General features: G+C 37.4%; 1 protein-coding gene across 3 annotated transcripts in view; it reads right to left on the bottom strand.

Annotated features, from left to right (window-relative positions):
* The window catches only part of CNNM2 (cyclin and CBS domain divalent metal cation transport mediator 2), a 160,133-nt gene that overhangs the window by 130,173 nt on the left and 14,674 nt on the right, over positions 1 to 15,286 (bottom strand). The gene's annotated exons all lie outside the window — the stretch shown is intronic.

The raw sequence follows: 15,286 nt of genomic DNA, 5'->3' as shown, positions 1-15,286 counted from the left end.
TTAAATCAATACATACCAAAGTCATATTTTCTTCTTCTGTACACTCATCAGTAGGAAATAATTCAAAGTTTCCTTGTAATATACCCACTGATCTTATAATGAGATCACCAACTAACCCTATTAGCACATTCTATATGTTTCCAGCACAGAACCATCAAGGCCTTTTGTTCAAGTAACGAGGGAAAACTTTTCAGTTACAGCTTCACTGATACATTAATATTTCACAGATGTACAGAACATGTCTCATGGGCTTCTACCAGGAGGCGGGGAATACTGTGCCGCCCTAACACTGAGGCTCCTCAGCAAACAAGCTTCACGTTACCCCGTACTCCACTCCACTAATAAATCCCAACAGGCTTATCTCAAATGGTACTTATTCAACACTTTTTTAAAAAAAGTACTGAAATCAGTATTTATAAAGCCTGGATAAATCACCACGCTAACCTTTCAGCTCCTTGAACATATGTTAGCTCCCACCTCGTCAATGTATCTCCTTGTAACAGTCTCTCCACAACCAAATTTCTCCTAGTTGACTCCTACTTAACTGTCAGATCTCAAGTCACTCAAAAGTCACTTCCTTCCTCAGCTGATATTCTCTCAGGGCACCAAGCACTTTTTCTCCACAGCACGTCCCATGATGGCGAGTGTATCTGTGTGGTTATCCAGTCCACGTCTATATCCCACACTTAACTGTAAGCTCCAAAAGGACAGCGACACCCTTACTCGTCAACAGAAATACAATACGTTTAAAAAAGAAATGATTTTTCTGAAACTTGGTAACAGAAAATTATGAAATCAGTGTTTTTAACCTGTGGAATTTCAGTGTTCTTCTACATTTCTTCTTTATAACTATTTCTGAATATTAAAAAAAAAAAAAAAAAACCCAGTCAGTACCTAAAATCATGATGTGAAACCCTGGAGGACTAATACGTTTTTTTAAAACATAGAAATAAAGGCATTCCACATCAAAAGCTTTTGCCTGCCTGAACTCATTCACAGCTTTAGAACTCTGTGAAGCATGGCTATTAAATATAAAACTGAACCTTTTATAGGTTTATTTTAAAACCCAGGAAGCTATAAAAGGATTATAGCACCTATGAAGCAGTAAGAAAACAATTAAAATGTATGCCAGAGAAGAGATTACAGAACATATGACTGGCGAATTTATGGCAACAAGGTTAGTAACTAAAAACCTATTTAGAGTAAGCCAGTATTTATAAGGGGAAAAAAAAAATCCATTCTTTAATGGTTCACACTTCCCATTTTACCAACAATTACTATAAGCAAAAAGTTCTGGCATTTGGTGAAGAGTTATTTAAAATATAAGCAGAAGTATATTTTAGAGGGAAAAAATAAACCAGACACTAATGTATTAAAAAGGCACATGTCTAGTTCTTTCTCAGAAAACAACATTGCGTTCTTCAAGTTGGTACCTTATATTAGTAAGTTTCAGGGTTTTCTCCTCATTTGAAAAGAAAACAGCTAGAAAAAATAAGTATCACGGTGAAGGCTCCAGGCCTTTCTCAATGTGCTTACATCCCAATATTCTGGATGTAAATTAGGTTAAGTAAAGTTTTCAGGCAGCAGAAAACACTGAAAGTTCAGAATTGAAGCAGTAATGCTTCATAGGTTTTCAATCATTAATGAACTTTACCTATCTAACCTAAGAGTGAAGAACCTGGGCTCACAGGTGTTACACAAGCAGTGAACAGATCTTTTAAAAAATACTTGGGTTGGAACAACAGCTACCCAGTGCTTGCTTTAAAAGTCCTCCATGGTAGAAACTACCCCAACAAAAGATTTTTCTGGCAATACAGGTGTTCAATGAACAGAACCAGCAAACAGACCCTGCTGCTGCTGCTAAGTCCCTTCAGTCATGTCCGACTCTGCGCGACCCCATGGACTGCAGCCTACCAGACTCCTCCTTCCATCCATGGGATTCTCCAGGCAAGAATACTGGAGTGCGGTGCCACCACCTTCTCCAAAACATACCCTACTTTTCTCTAAAAGCAAAATGGAAAAGACTCAGGATAGCAATCAATTCGTATAAAGAACCATCTATGTGTATGCTATTTTTAATAAGGCAAAGAAGCCTAAAAACCAGTCAACTCAACTGCTCAAATTTTTCCAAACACAGCTTTTCTGATTCTAAGCCTTCCCCAAATCGTAACTGAAATGCTCTGCCTCTCCCCTCAGCCTCTGGCCCCCTTTGGGACTGTCCTGAGGACACTCTACCAGTGCTGGAGCAACACAGAATACTCCCTATAGCACCAATTAACTCATTCTGTCTTTTTTTAACTATGGTCAAGACCCTCCCCTCCACGTTCCTTACGGACTTGCATAACACACAGAAGAGCTTTCCATTTTCCATACTGCCTTGCACATTCTAGATCAAATATTTATGGAAGCTATCAGAACTGGAGGGACATGGAGTTCTGAATCTCAACCATGTCTTTATCATAAAGCAATCAATGACCACAGAGCTGAAATGGCTTCACTATTAGAGCATATATTGATTGAGCACTCTAAGTGGCACGCCCAGAGATGAACTAAACAGAAATTCCTGACCTCAATGAGCTCACAGTCCAATAAAAGAGAAGATAACTGCAAACAACTATTAGCAAAAGGAAAAAAAAAATCCACACAGTGACACATGAGATGTGAATAAGGTCCTATAATAACAAAGGAGGGCACCTAACTCAGCCAGAAGGTGGGTAGTCAGAGGCCTTCTCAGCAGAACTCAGCTCATTAATAGTTAAAGAGTGAAGGGAAGTAGGTGAAAGGCTCCTTGACGCTGGCCTTGGCAATGATTTTTTGGAATTGACACCAAAAGCACCGGCAACAAAAGCAAAAATAAACAAGCAGGACTACAGCAGACTGAAAAGCTTCTGCACAGTAAACAATTCCACAAAAGGAAAAGGCAGCCTATGGACGGGAAATGGATTTGCAAACCATGCACCTAATAAGGGGTTAATGTCCAAAATACATAAGGAACTAATACAACTTGATAGCAAAACAAAAACACAAATAACTCAACTTTAAAAATGGGCAAAGGACCCAAATAGACATTTTTCTAAGAAGACATACAAATGGCCAATAGGTAGATGTAAAGACACTCAACATCACTAATCATCAGGGAAACGAAAATCAAAACCACAGTAAGATATCACCTTACACCTGTTAGAATGGCTATTATCAAAAAGTCAAAAGACAACAAGTAGTGCTGATAATGTGGATAAAAGGGAAGCCTTGTACACAATCTGCGGGAATGTAAATTGATAGACCACTATGAAAAACAGTATAGAAATTCCTCTAAAAATTAGAAAATAGAACTACCATATGAACCAGCCATCTCACTTTTGAGTATATAGCCAAAGGAAATAAAATCATGATCTTGAAGAGATATGTGCACTCCCATGTTCAGTTCAGTTCAGTTGAGTTGCTCAGTCATGTCCGACTCTTTGCGACCCCACAAACTGCAGTACGCCAGGCCTCCCTGTCCTTCACCAACTCCCAGAGTTCACCCAAACTCATGTCCATTGAGTCGGTGATGCCATCCAACCATCTCATCCTCTGTCGTCCCCTTCTCATGCCCTCAATCCTTCCCAGAATCAGGGTCTTTTCAAATGAGTCAGCTCTTCGCATCAGGCGGCCAAAGTACTGGAGTTTCAGCTTTAACATCAGTCCTTCCAATGAACACCCAGGACTGATCTCCTTTAGAATGGACTGGTTGGATCTCCTTGCAGTCCAAGGGACTCTCAAGAGTCTTCTCCAACATCACAGTTCAAAAGCATCAATTCTTCAGTGCTCAGCTTTCTCTACAGCCCAACTTTCACATCCATACATGACTACTGGAAAAACCATAGCCTTGACTAGACAGATCTTTGTTGACAAAGTAATGTCTCTGCTTTTTACTATGCTGTCTAGGTTGGTCATAACTTTCCTTCCAAGGAGTAAGCATCGTTTAATTTCATGGCTGCAATCACCATCTGCAGTGATTTTGGAGCCCAGAAAAATAAAGTCTGACACTGTTTCCACTGTTTCCCCATCTATTTGCCATGAAGTGATGGGACTGGATGCCATGATCTTAGTTTCCTGAATGTTGAGCTTTAAGCCAACTTCTTCACTCTCCTCTTTCACTTTCATCAACAGGCTCTTTAGTTCTTCTTCACTTTCTGCCATAAGGGTGGTGTCATCTGCATGTTCACTGCAGCATTTTTCACAGTCACCAAGATATGGAAATAACCTAAGTACCCATCGACAGATAAATAGATTTTTAAAATGTTACACCATGGGACTTCCCTGATGGTCCAGTGGCTAAGATTTCGAGCTCCCAATGCAGGGAGCCAGGTTTCAACTCTTGGCCAGTTAACAGGATCCCTCATGTCGTAAGTAAGAGTTCACATGCGGCAACTAAAGATTCCACGTGCCAAAACTGAGACCCAGCACAGCAAATAAATACATTAATTTTTTTTAATGTCACACATGCATGCACACACACACACACACACACACACACATCCCATAGAGCCTCAATAAATAAGGAAATCCTACCATTTGCAACAACATGGATGAACCTAGAGGACATTATACAGAAGGACAAATATTGCATGATCTCATAGTTATGAAAACTGAACACTGGAACTCAGAGTAACACAAAGTCAAATGGTGCTTACCAGAGGCTGGGGGGTTATCATGAGACAAAAAGGGAGATGTTGATCCAAGAGTACAAATTTTCAGTTTATAAGTAAGTTCTGGAGAACTAATGCATGGTGATTACAGCTAATAACAATGTACTGCATACTGAAATTTGCTAAGAGTAAATCTCAAGTGTTCTCAACACATATACACAAGAAAAATAACTATGGGAGGTGATGGATAAGTTAATCAAACTGATTATGGTAATCATTTCACAATGAATATATACATATATCAAAACATCACACTGTATACCCTAAACATATATACTTTTTATTCATTAAAAATAATAATTAAAGGACTTCCCTCTTGGGCCAGTGGCTAAGAATCTGATCAAACACAGGTCTGATTCCTAGCTGGGGAACTAAGATCCCCATGCTGACGAGCAACTAAGCCCATGTACCACAACTACTGAGCCCATGTCCTCTGGAGCCCACATGCTGTAGCTAAGACCTGATGAAGCCAGATAAGTAAATAAGTAAATATTAATAATTATGATTAAAAGTTTTTATTTTACAAAATAAAATAAAAATTAATTTAAAAAAAGAGAAAGGAAAGATAAATGTAACAAGCCAAAGGAACAGCACCTAGGAAGACAAGAGAGCTGGAAAGCATGGAGCTCAGGTTTAGCTGGGCTGCACCATGAAGGGTATGGGAGGGGCAGGTAGAAGAGCTTGATTTGCCTCTTTTGAATAAGTGAATAAAGGAATGCATGCAGAAGGAAAATGAATATATGCTTTCTACTTGCAAAACTATTATACTCTATTTGAGGCAATACATATATGGTTTGGGTTTTGCATTATTGGTTAAGAGTCAATAGAGCACAGCTGGAAGTAGCATTGGATTAAGAACCAGGAAATCCAGGTTCTGGTCAGTAACTTTGTTACTAGCTGCAGGACTGCTCTGGGGTTGGGATGGTCCCCTGGAGGAGAAAATGGCAACCCACTCCAGTATTCTTGCCTGGAGAACATCCCATGGCGAGAGGAGCCTGGTGGGCTATAGTCCATAGGGTCCACATGCATGCACATGACTGCTCTTGGGCAAAACATTAAATGCTCATCTAGAAAATAAGATGTTTGAAATAGACTTATTACTATCTCTTCCTATCTCAAATGTCTGTTTTCATGCTCAAATGGAAGAAAGACCAGATTAACATAGAAAAGATGGATGAGAGAGACTTTGCAGAATGATATTTTTAAAAGGAGTTAAGATATCAAAACCATTGGATGAAACGTGTCCAGAGAGTCTAGGGTATATACAATCTCAAAATATCACCCCACAGCTTACTCACTACAAGGGAGAAAGGTTGTCTACAATGTAGTATTCTTGCCAGAAAAACAAAAAAACATTAAAATCAGACAAATCCAGATTGTGGAACATTCTACAAAACTACTAGCCTGGACTCCAAAAATGTCAATGTCATGAAAGAGAAAAAGGAAAGAGAACTATTTCAGATTAAAGAAAATGAAAAGAATGCTCAATGACACTAATCATCAAAGAAATGCAAATCAAAACCACAATGAGATATTACCTCTCATCTGTCAGAACGGTTATCATCAAAAAGAACACAACTGAAAAATATTGGCAAGAATGTGGAGACAAGGAAACCCTTGTGCACTGTTCATGGGAATATAAACTGGTGCAGTCACCATGGAAAACAGTATGGAGCTTTCTCAAAAAAAACAAAAATAGAACTACCATATGACCCAGCAATTCCACTACTGGGTATAGATTTAAAAGAAAACAAAAATACTGAATAGAAAAGATACATTCATCCCAATGCTCATAGAGGCATTATTTATAATTGCCAGGGTACAGAAGCAACCTAAGTGTCCATCAACAAAAGAGTGGATAACTATATATACAATATACATGTGTGTATATCACACATACAATGGAATACTACTCAGCCATAAAAAGAATGAAATTTTGCCATTTGTGGTAACATGAATGGACTTGGGGGGCATTGTGCTAGAGTGAAATAAGTTAGACAGAGAAAAACAAATACTGTATAAGATCACTTATATGTGGAATCTAAAAAATACAATCTAGTGAATATAACAAAAAAGAAGCAGAGTCATAGATACAGAGAACAAACTAGTGTTTACCAGTAGGAAGAGGGGGGTGGTGGTTTGTAGTTTAGTCACTAAGTTGTGTCCGACTCTTGCGACCCCATGGACTGTAGCCCACCAGGCTCTTCTGTCCATGGGATTTCCCAGGCAAGAATACTAGAGTGGGTCACCATTTCCTTCTCCAGGGGATCTTTCCAACCCAAGAATCAAAGCCGGGTCTCCTGCATTGCAGGCGGATTCTTTACCAACTGAGCCACCAAGGAAGCCAGGGAAAGGTGCAATATAAAGGTGGGGGAGTGAGAGATATAAACTATTTGCTGAAACATAGGCTCTAAGATATATTGTACAACATGGAGAACAGAGTTAATATTCTGTAATAACTTGTATAAAAATAATGAAATACATATAAAAAAATAAAGGACACCAAATAGATCAGACAATCAAATGAATATGGACTGAATATTAGACAATATGTTTGTATTGACATCAAATTTCTTGAGTGTAATAATGTTACTGTGATTATTTAGGAGAACATCATTATACTCAAGAGATCCATGCTGAAGTATTCAGAAGTGAAATATCATGATATCTGCAACCTACATTGAAATAATCAATGGTTTAGAAATAAAACCCACATATATATGTACACACACAATGTATATGGAAAAAGAGATAAAAGCAGTATCAAATATTAATAATTAATAAATCTAGATGAGAGGTATATAGGAATTCATTGTACTATTATTTAAACTTCTCTGTGCTGGAATTTTTTTCAAAATATAAAGTTGTATCAGGGGAGGATGAGTGAAAATTAGGCAGAGAAGAATAAGGTCAACCTGGAGAGAGGCAGTATGAGAGATACAAAAGTAGCAATATAAAGACTGAAGAGAATTAAGAAATAGAGTGTTAATTATATAGGACATAAATATAAGTAATGTAAGAGTTAGACATCAGCAGAGATTTCAGGAAAAAAAAAAAACCAGCATTTTAACAAGGTACTAAAGGCACAGCAGAGTCTTAGATGGGCAGAACTAAGTGTCGATCGGGATGAGTAGAAGCGTGCAAGCCACAGCATGTGTATGCAGAAACACAAACACATGTAAACATATAGACATATGTGTATATGCATATACTACATATATGCAGTTACGAGATGCCCTTTTGGACAGAAGGTACAAATATGGGTTACAGTCAGAGTATAAAGAATTCTAAAAACTCTAGAAGGGTTTGGATTTTATACAGGCGATACAGGCAACTCCTGGAAGTTTTTTTTATTTTTCCCTAAATAATAAAGAAATGCCTGCTTGCTTTGGGGGACAGATTATTGTCATGCGTTTGTGTTACTTGCATTCACTCAGATTCCAAATGACTTGGGGAAAGAAGAGGAGCCCCATCTAACTTCTGTGCAGTTACCACTTGATGCTCCAAGTCCTTTGTTGGGCAGGGAGAGTTGGTGGAGTAATATACTATATTTGGAAGATAAGGCTAGACAGACTGAAAATGTTACATTTGGGCACAATGTTTAATTCTGGAATAGCACCTTAAAACCAGTACAGTAAATAGATGTTCTATAGCTTAAGTGCCCACTGAAATTTATAAGGAATTCCAGAAGACACTGGAGAGTGGGCAGGTCTGTCTTTTGACCTGGGAGGCCCAGAGATCCTGCCAGATTTCCTATGGGGTGAAAACTTGTCATAATGACACTAACATATTACTTGACCTTTTTTTTTTTTTACCCTTTTCAAGTGGATTTTCTAACTATGCAACAATGAAAGAGCAGATGCTGTGAGAACCTAGATGTCTTATTAAAGAGATCCATGTCAGTTTCTAACATATTTATAAATTATAATAAAGATGGCTATATGCTGCAGTAGTAGAAGCAAGAATGGAAAGAAAACAAATATATAAGAGGCATTTTCAAAAAAAGTCAATTAAATTTGGTAACAAGACACAGGGGGCAAAAAGACTGTAAAGTTCCTATGTCTTACAGGTTACTCAAGAAGAGGAAATTATCTAAATTATCTTTGCATCCTACACAGTTCTTTTTTATTATGATACTGAATAAATGCTTACATATTAAAAGTGAGTCAAAGAAAACTTTCTAAACACGGAAAAAGACCATGGAAAATAAAGACAAAATCTTGGGGAATGCTCAATTATGGACGGAAGGTAGAAACCAGGAATTTAAAAGGAAGAAGGAGAGTCAGAAAAACAGGAGGAGAAACAAGACTGTGCTGAAGAGCTAAGCTGGATATGGCAAGCAGCTAAGGAGTCAAGGGAGTGAGGAAGGATAATAACTAAGACATAGGTCTGGCAATAAAGGGAGTCCTGATCACAGTTTGAAGCCAGACTGTAGAAGATTAAAGATGAAGGGAGTCAAGGAAAGGGAAGCAACTATCTATTCCTTAAGAAATCTTGAGACTTTCCAAGCTGGTCCAGTGGTAAAGAATTCACCTTTCAATGTGGGAGACGTGGGTTTGATCCCTGGCCAGGGAACTAAGATCCCACATGCAGCGGGGCAGCTAAGCCCACTTGCCACAGCCAGAGAAGCTCAGGCACCACAACTAGAGAAAGCCTGTGCACCACAAGGAAGATCCAGCCCAGAAAGAATTCTTCGTTTTTAATCTTATAGTAAAAGGATAGAGGGAAAATAGACAGGTAACAATTCCTTAACACACACAACTGCCAGAAATGCCTACACTGGCCTCTGCACATGCAGTGAGGTAAGGAAGCTTTAAGGGCTTACTTAACGACATTCATCCTAATTGGGAGCCTCAACCAACCAGGCAGGCTGAATGAACACACCAAAGATTCTATCTATATTATGTATGAAGAGACAGCAAATCTTCACAGTTGCTACTAACAGCTGGTTTCATAAGTGCCCTTAAGAGGTCAAAGAAAGTAATACCTGTAAGTGACTTCTTTAGTTAATGTGTGCTAAACCGGCTTAAGTCGATTAAAATTCTTTTTACTGTTTGTTTAGCCTCACTATGAGACTATTAGAGGCTCTCCTCAAACATCCAGAGATGTTTAGCTGTCCATTCATATTGAAGACGCGTATGCGTAAACACTGGCTGAAGCTTCTGTGTCAACTGATGAGTTTCAGTGTAGAGGAAGCATGCCAAACCAATCATACATTTTCAGGTATCAAGGAACTGAGTAATAACAGAGTTGACTGCCTAATATGCATGCGACTATTTAAGAACACTACTGGTTGTCACAGTCCACGGGGCCACAAGAGTTGGATATGACTTAGTGGCTAAACCACCACCACCAGTTTGTCAGAAGTGAAAGTGAAAGTCACTCAGTCCTGTCAAACTTTTTGCGATTCCATGGAATTCTCCAGGCCAGAATACTGGAGTGGGTAGCCTTTCCCTTCTTCAGGGGATCTTCCCAACCCAAGAATCGAACCCAGGTCTCCCACATTGCAGGCAGATTCTTTACCAGCTGTCAGAAAGCAAACATCAATTTCAGTTCCTAAAATGATTCGTTTTCTTGGGAAGTTAGATAAAAGAGTAGAGGCAAAAATCCACTGTTCTAATTTTACCTCATTTGAAAACACTTTAGGGACTTCCCTGGTGGTCCAGTGGTTAAGAATCCACCTGCCAGTGCAGGGGACGTGGGTTCTACCCCTGGTCTGGGGAAATTCCACATGCTGTAAGGCAACTAAGGCCATGAGTCACAACTACGGAGCCCAGGCTCCAGAGCCCAGGCTCCAAAACCAGAGATGCCACCACAATGAGAAGCCTGAGCGCCGTAACCAGAGAGCAGCCCCTCACTTGTGGCAACTAGAGAAAGCCCCCCTGTAGCACAAAGACCCGATATAGCTAAAAATAAAAATATTTTTTTTAAAAAAAAGAAAACACACTTTAGGAAAGATGCCTAAATGACAGCTAACTTATCCTACAAAGAAATATAAAGTTTCTGTATACATTCAGTAAAACAAAGAAAATCACATCTTTTTATCTGAGATAAATGATGTATGTAACAGGTATACAATTTTCTAGAACTACAATCAAGTAAATATCTGACCTCATCAAAGTTAAAAAGTCTTTTTATATGGCAAATTTATAAAGATAGTCTGGAAACTACTGAGCTTCACGTATGTGTGGTTCCGAAATATTCCTTTTATTCTTTTGTCCCCTTTTAATAATTATTACTGGTTTTACAGTGCTGATTTCTATAGATAAAAGGAAGTATCAGTTTCCAGAATCTCAATGTCCCTAAATGAGAGGTATCTCAGTATTATAGCTTTATGCTAAAAGGACAAACCTTAGGTGAAACTCAACTACTTCAACAACCTTTTATTTAATAACAGCAATCAAGTAAGTATCAAATTGCTTCATTCCAGGTAGTCCAGGTACAAATATAAACCTGATTTTGTCAAATGATAACATGTTTTGAAAATGAAACACAAAAACCTAAATTCCTTTTTTCAAATACAAAATTAATTTTGCTGAGCTGTTTTACACACTCATGTGCACTCACACACATGTATGCATATACGCATATATCTTATGGGTTTTAAAATGCATCTTTCATTCCAAACGCTAAGGAGTCCAAGAAGAGGATAAAATGGCACAAATAACAGCATGGCTGCATTATGACAAAATAGTCCATATTCTGAAGGAAAAAGGATAAATTTCACCTAAGTATACTGAATTTCACTTCAGTACCTAAATCAGTGATTCAAGTTACAAAATGAATACCTTCAATAACATTTTAACATTTCATTTCCCTCCAAACATTACAAAATACATGTTTAAAAAAACAACTTGATAAGATTAACATATACGCATTACTATGTATAAAACAGATAACCAACAAGGATAGCTGTTGATATGTAGCTCACGAAACTATACTCAATGTTATATAATAACCCACAAGGAAATAATCTGAAAAAGAGTATAACTGAATCACTGTGCTGTCCACTTGAAGGTTACATTATATTGTATTTTGGTAAATGTTCTTCCAGCCTTTGTGGGTAAATGTAGATACACAGGAACAAGGAAATAAAAATTTTAAAGAAAAAACTTGGCAGATGGCCCACGCAGTGTGATCGTAATAGTATTTTACCCAATTGATTTGCTTGCAGCAGAATCTCACTCCCTACACCAAACAATCCCATACCCCTAAAGTATAACCACTGGAACAGGAAAGATCTCTGCTCAGTAATCAGCTCTACAGAGACCAAATTATTTCTTCCATGCCTTAAATCAAGGATGTAGACTAGTGACTATTACTACTACCAGTGACATTACTACTACGAGTGACTGCTCAAGAAACAAAACTTGAAGGAGATGAGAACACAGTCTCATTTTAGCTGTTTTTAGCTCTAAAAACCTGCTCAAATATTTCCATCTCTTGCATGGTTTTCATGACTGCCTAAGCCCAAAATACCATTCTGCAGAGGCTCCAAGTTGAGTCAGCACATTGTTTTTATGATTGCAGATGGGCAAATGGAAAAACGGAGGCTTTGCACACTCCCATAAAGATCAGACGATACCCTCAATCTGACTTTGCTAGTATGGGAAAACATTCTCCCTCTCAGATTACCAGCCCCCCACCCCCCACACAAAAAAGGAAAAGAGCCGAGAGTTTCATTTTGTCTCTTCCGGTTACCTGGTACCTACAAACCTGAAGGATTACATTGACAACGGCAGTATGAAATGCAGAGTGACTAAAAGTCAGGGTTTTTTCTAGTCTCTGTAAAAATGACCCAGAGAACAGTAAGATGGCTTGGAGAAGAAAACACATTTAGACAGCAACAAACACAGGCTTTTCTGTGCTCATCTCCTAGCCCAAATTCCAAGTCTTACAAGTATACTATCAAGGGTAAAACAGATCACCAGCCCAGGTTGGATGCATGAGACAAGTGCTCAGGGCTGGTGCACTGGGAAGACCCAGAGGGATGGGATGGGGAGGGAGGCGGGAGGGGGGTTCAGGATGGGGAACACATAAATCCATGGCTGATTCATGTCAGTGTATGGCAAAAACCACTACAATATTGTAAAGTAATTAGCCTCCAACTAATAAAAATAAATGAAAAAAAAAAAACAAGCCACTCTAAACATTAAATACAGATTAACTTTTAAACTCCCAAGCTCCAGCCAGCTCTATTTTTGGTCTCTCTAAAACATTTCACACAGCCTATTTCTTTTTCCCTACATCTAATCTGAGAAAGAAATTTTATTCTTTCCTATTATCTTTGCTGAAGAATGACAATGTCAGTCATAGATAGAGCTTCACTCTATATATATGAAAATGGTAAGTAAAAATGCCTAAATTTTTTAAAGAAAAAATTAAGTCCACTAAAATCAAATGAAACATAGGATAACCCCCTCCAAATTCACATATTTTTGAAAAGCACTTTCCTATTTTTACCATGCGTTATCTAATAAATGAGTTCAGCAAGGCTGCAGGCTACAAGATCAATATACAAAAATAAATTATATTCTATATACTACCTATGAAATTAATAAAGGGATTCCATTTACAACAGCATCAAAAAAACTTTTATTCCAAGTATTTTATTTAACAAAAAGATTGCAAATGTACTGAAAAATACAAAACACTGTTGAAAGAAATTTAAAAAGACCTAAATAAATTGGAAGATATCCCATATTCATGGATGAAAGATTTAATATTGTTAACACTGTAATACTCCCCAAATTGACAGATTCAATGCAATCTCTAAAAAATTTCAACTGCCTTTGCAGAAGTGGACAAGAATATTCATGAAAAATTCATATGGAAATACAAAGGATCAACTTTATCAAAATCATCATGAAAAAGAACAAAGTTGGATAATTCATTTGTCCCAATTTAAAAACTTACTAAAAAGCTACAGGAACCAAAAGAGCATGGTGCTGACATACAAAGACATGTATCAGTGGAACAGAATTTAGAGTCCAGAAATAAACCCTCACGTTTATGGTTGATTGACTTGTGATAAGAACGCCAAGACAAGTCAATGAAGAAAGACTAGTCTTTTCAACAAACACGTGCTGGAACAATGAGATATTCACATGCAAGAGGATAGTTAGACCATTATCACATACCGTATACAAAAATGAACTCAAAATGGATTAGAGATTTAAATGTAGAAGACAACCTATGAAAGTCTTATAAGATAACATAGGCAAAAAAGTTTGTGACCAAGGACTGGACAATGGTTTCCTAGAAATGACAATAAAGACAAAGCAAAAAAAAATAAAAGGAATTGGACTTCATCAAAATTAAAACTTTTCTGTTTCAAAGGTTACTACCAAGAAAGTGAAAAGACAACCGACAGATTAGGAAAAAAATATTTGCAAATTATATACCCAGTAAGAAACTAGTATATGGAATACATAAAGAACTCTTACAATTCAATAATAAAAAGACAATGCAATTTTAAAAGTGGACAAAAGAGATTGGAATAGACTTTTCTCCAAAGAAGATAAACAAATGGCCAACAAGATGAAATGATGCTCAACATCATTAGCCACTAGGAAAATACCAATCAAAACCACAATGAGACACCACTTCACACCTACTAGGATGGCTATAATTAAACAAACAAACAAATAACAATAACAAGAGTTGGCAAGGATATGGAGAAATTGGAACAATCATACATTTTCAGTGAGAATGTAAAATGGTGCAGCCATTTTGGAAAACAGTTTGGCAGTTTCTCAGGGTTAAATATAGAATTACCATAGACCCAGCAATTCTACTCCTAGGTATCTACCCATGAGAATTGAAAACTTACAACCACACAAAAACAGATATACTAATATTTATAATAACCAAAAACTAGAAACAGTCTGAATGTCCATCTACTGACGGGTGAAAAAACAAAATGTGGTATATCCATAACATGGAATACTATTTGATCATAAAAATGAATGAATGAAATATTGATACATGTTACATGGATGTACATGCATGAACCTTGAAAACATGACACTAAGTAAAAGAAGCCAGACACAAAAGGCCACACAGTGGATGATTTATTTTACATGAACTGTCCAGAACAAGCAAATCCATAGAGACAGAAAGTAGATTAATGGTCTCCAGGGGAGAGGGGAATGGAGAGTGACTACCAATGTGATTTTTTCTGGAGCAGAAAATACTCTAGAAGGAGACAATAGTGATTACTATACAACCTTGTAAATACACTAAAAACCAAGTTGTACACATAAAAAGTGTGAATTTTGTGGTATGTTAATTATATCTCAATTTTTAAAAAATTTAAAGGAACCATTCGTCTCAGCAGCAAAATGTTCCTAAGGAGAAATGGAATAATATGAGTTCTCCATTAGTACAGGTCAGTTTTCCCAGGAACAGGACTCATAATGTTCTCAGCAGATTTGAATTTTTGCCAGGTATGTTATTCTGCAAAGTTAAAGAGATTTTTGAAAAGATGATCTATGATCACCCTATTCTTTTTTTTTTTTTTTTTTAATTTTTATTAGTTGGAGGCTAATTACTTTACATCATTACAGTAGTTTTGTTATACATTGATATGAATT

The sequence above is a fragment of the Odocoileus virginianus genome, chromosome 7 (assembly GCF_023699985.2).
Source record: "Odocoileus virginianus isolate 20LAN1187 ecotype Illinois chromosome 7, Ovbor_1.2, whole genome shotgun sequence".
NCBI lineage: Eukaryota > Metazoa > Chordata > Mammalia > Artiodactyla > Cervidae > Odocoileus > Odocoileus virginianus.
Note: the sequence above shows the minus strand (reverse complement) of the source record. Positions and strands in the feature narration are given on the sequence as shown.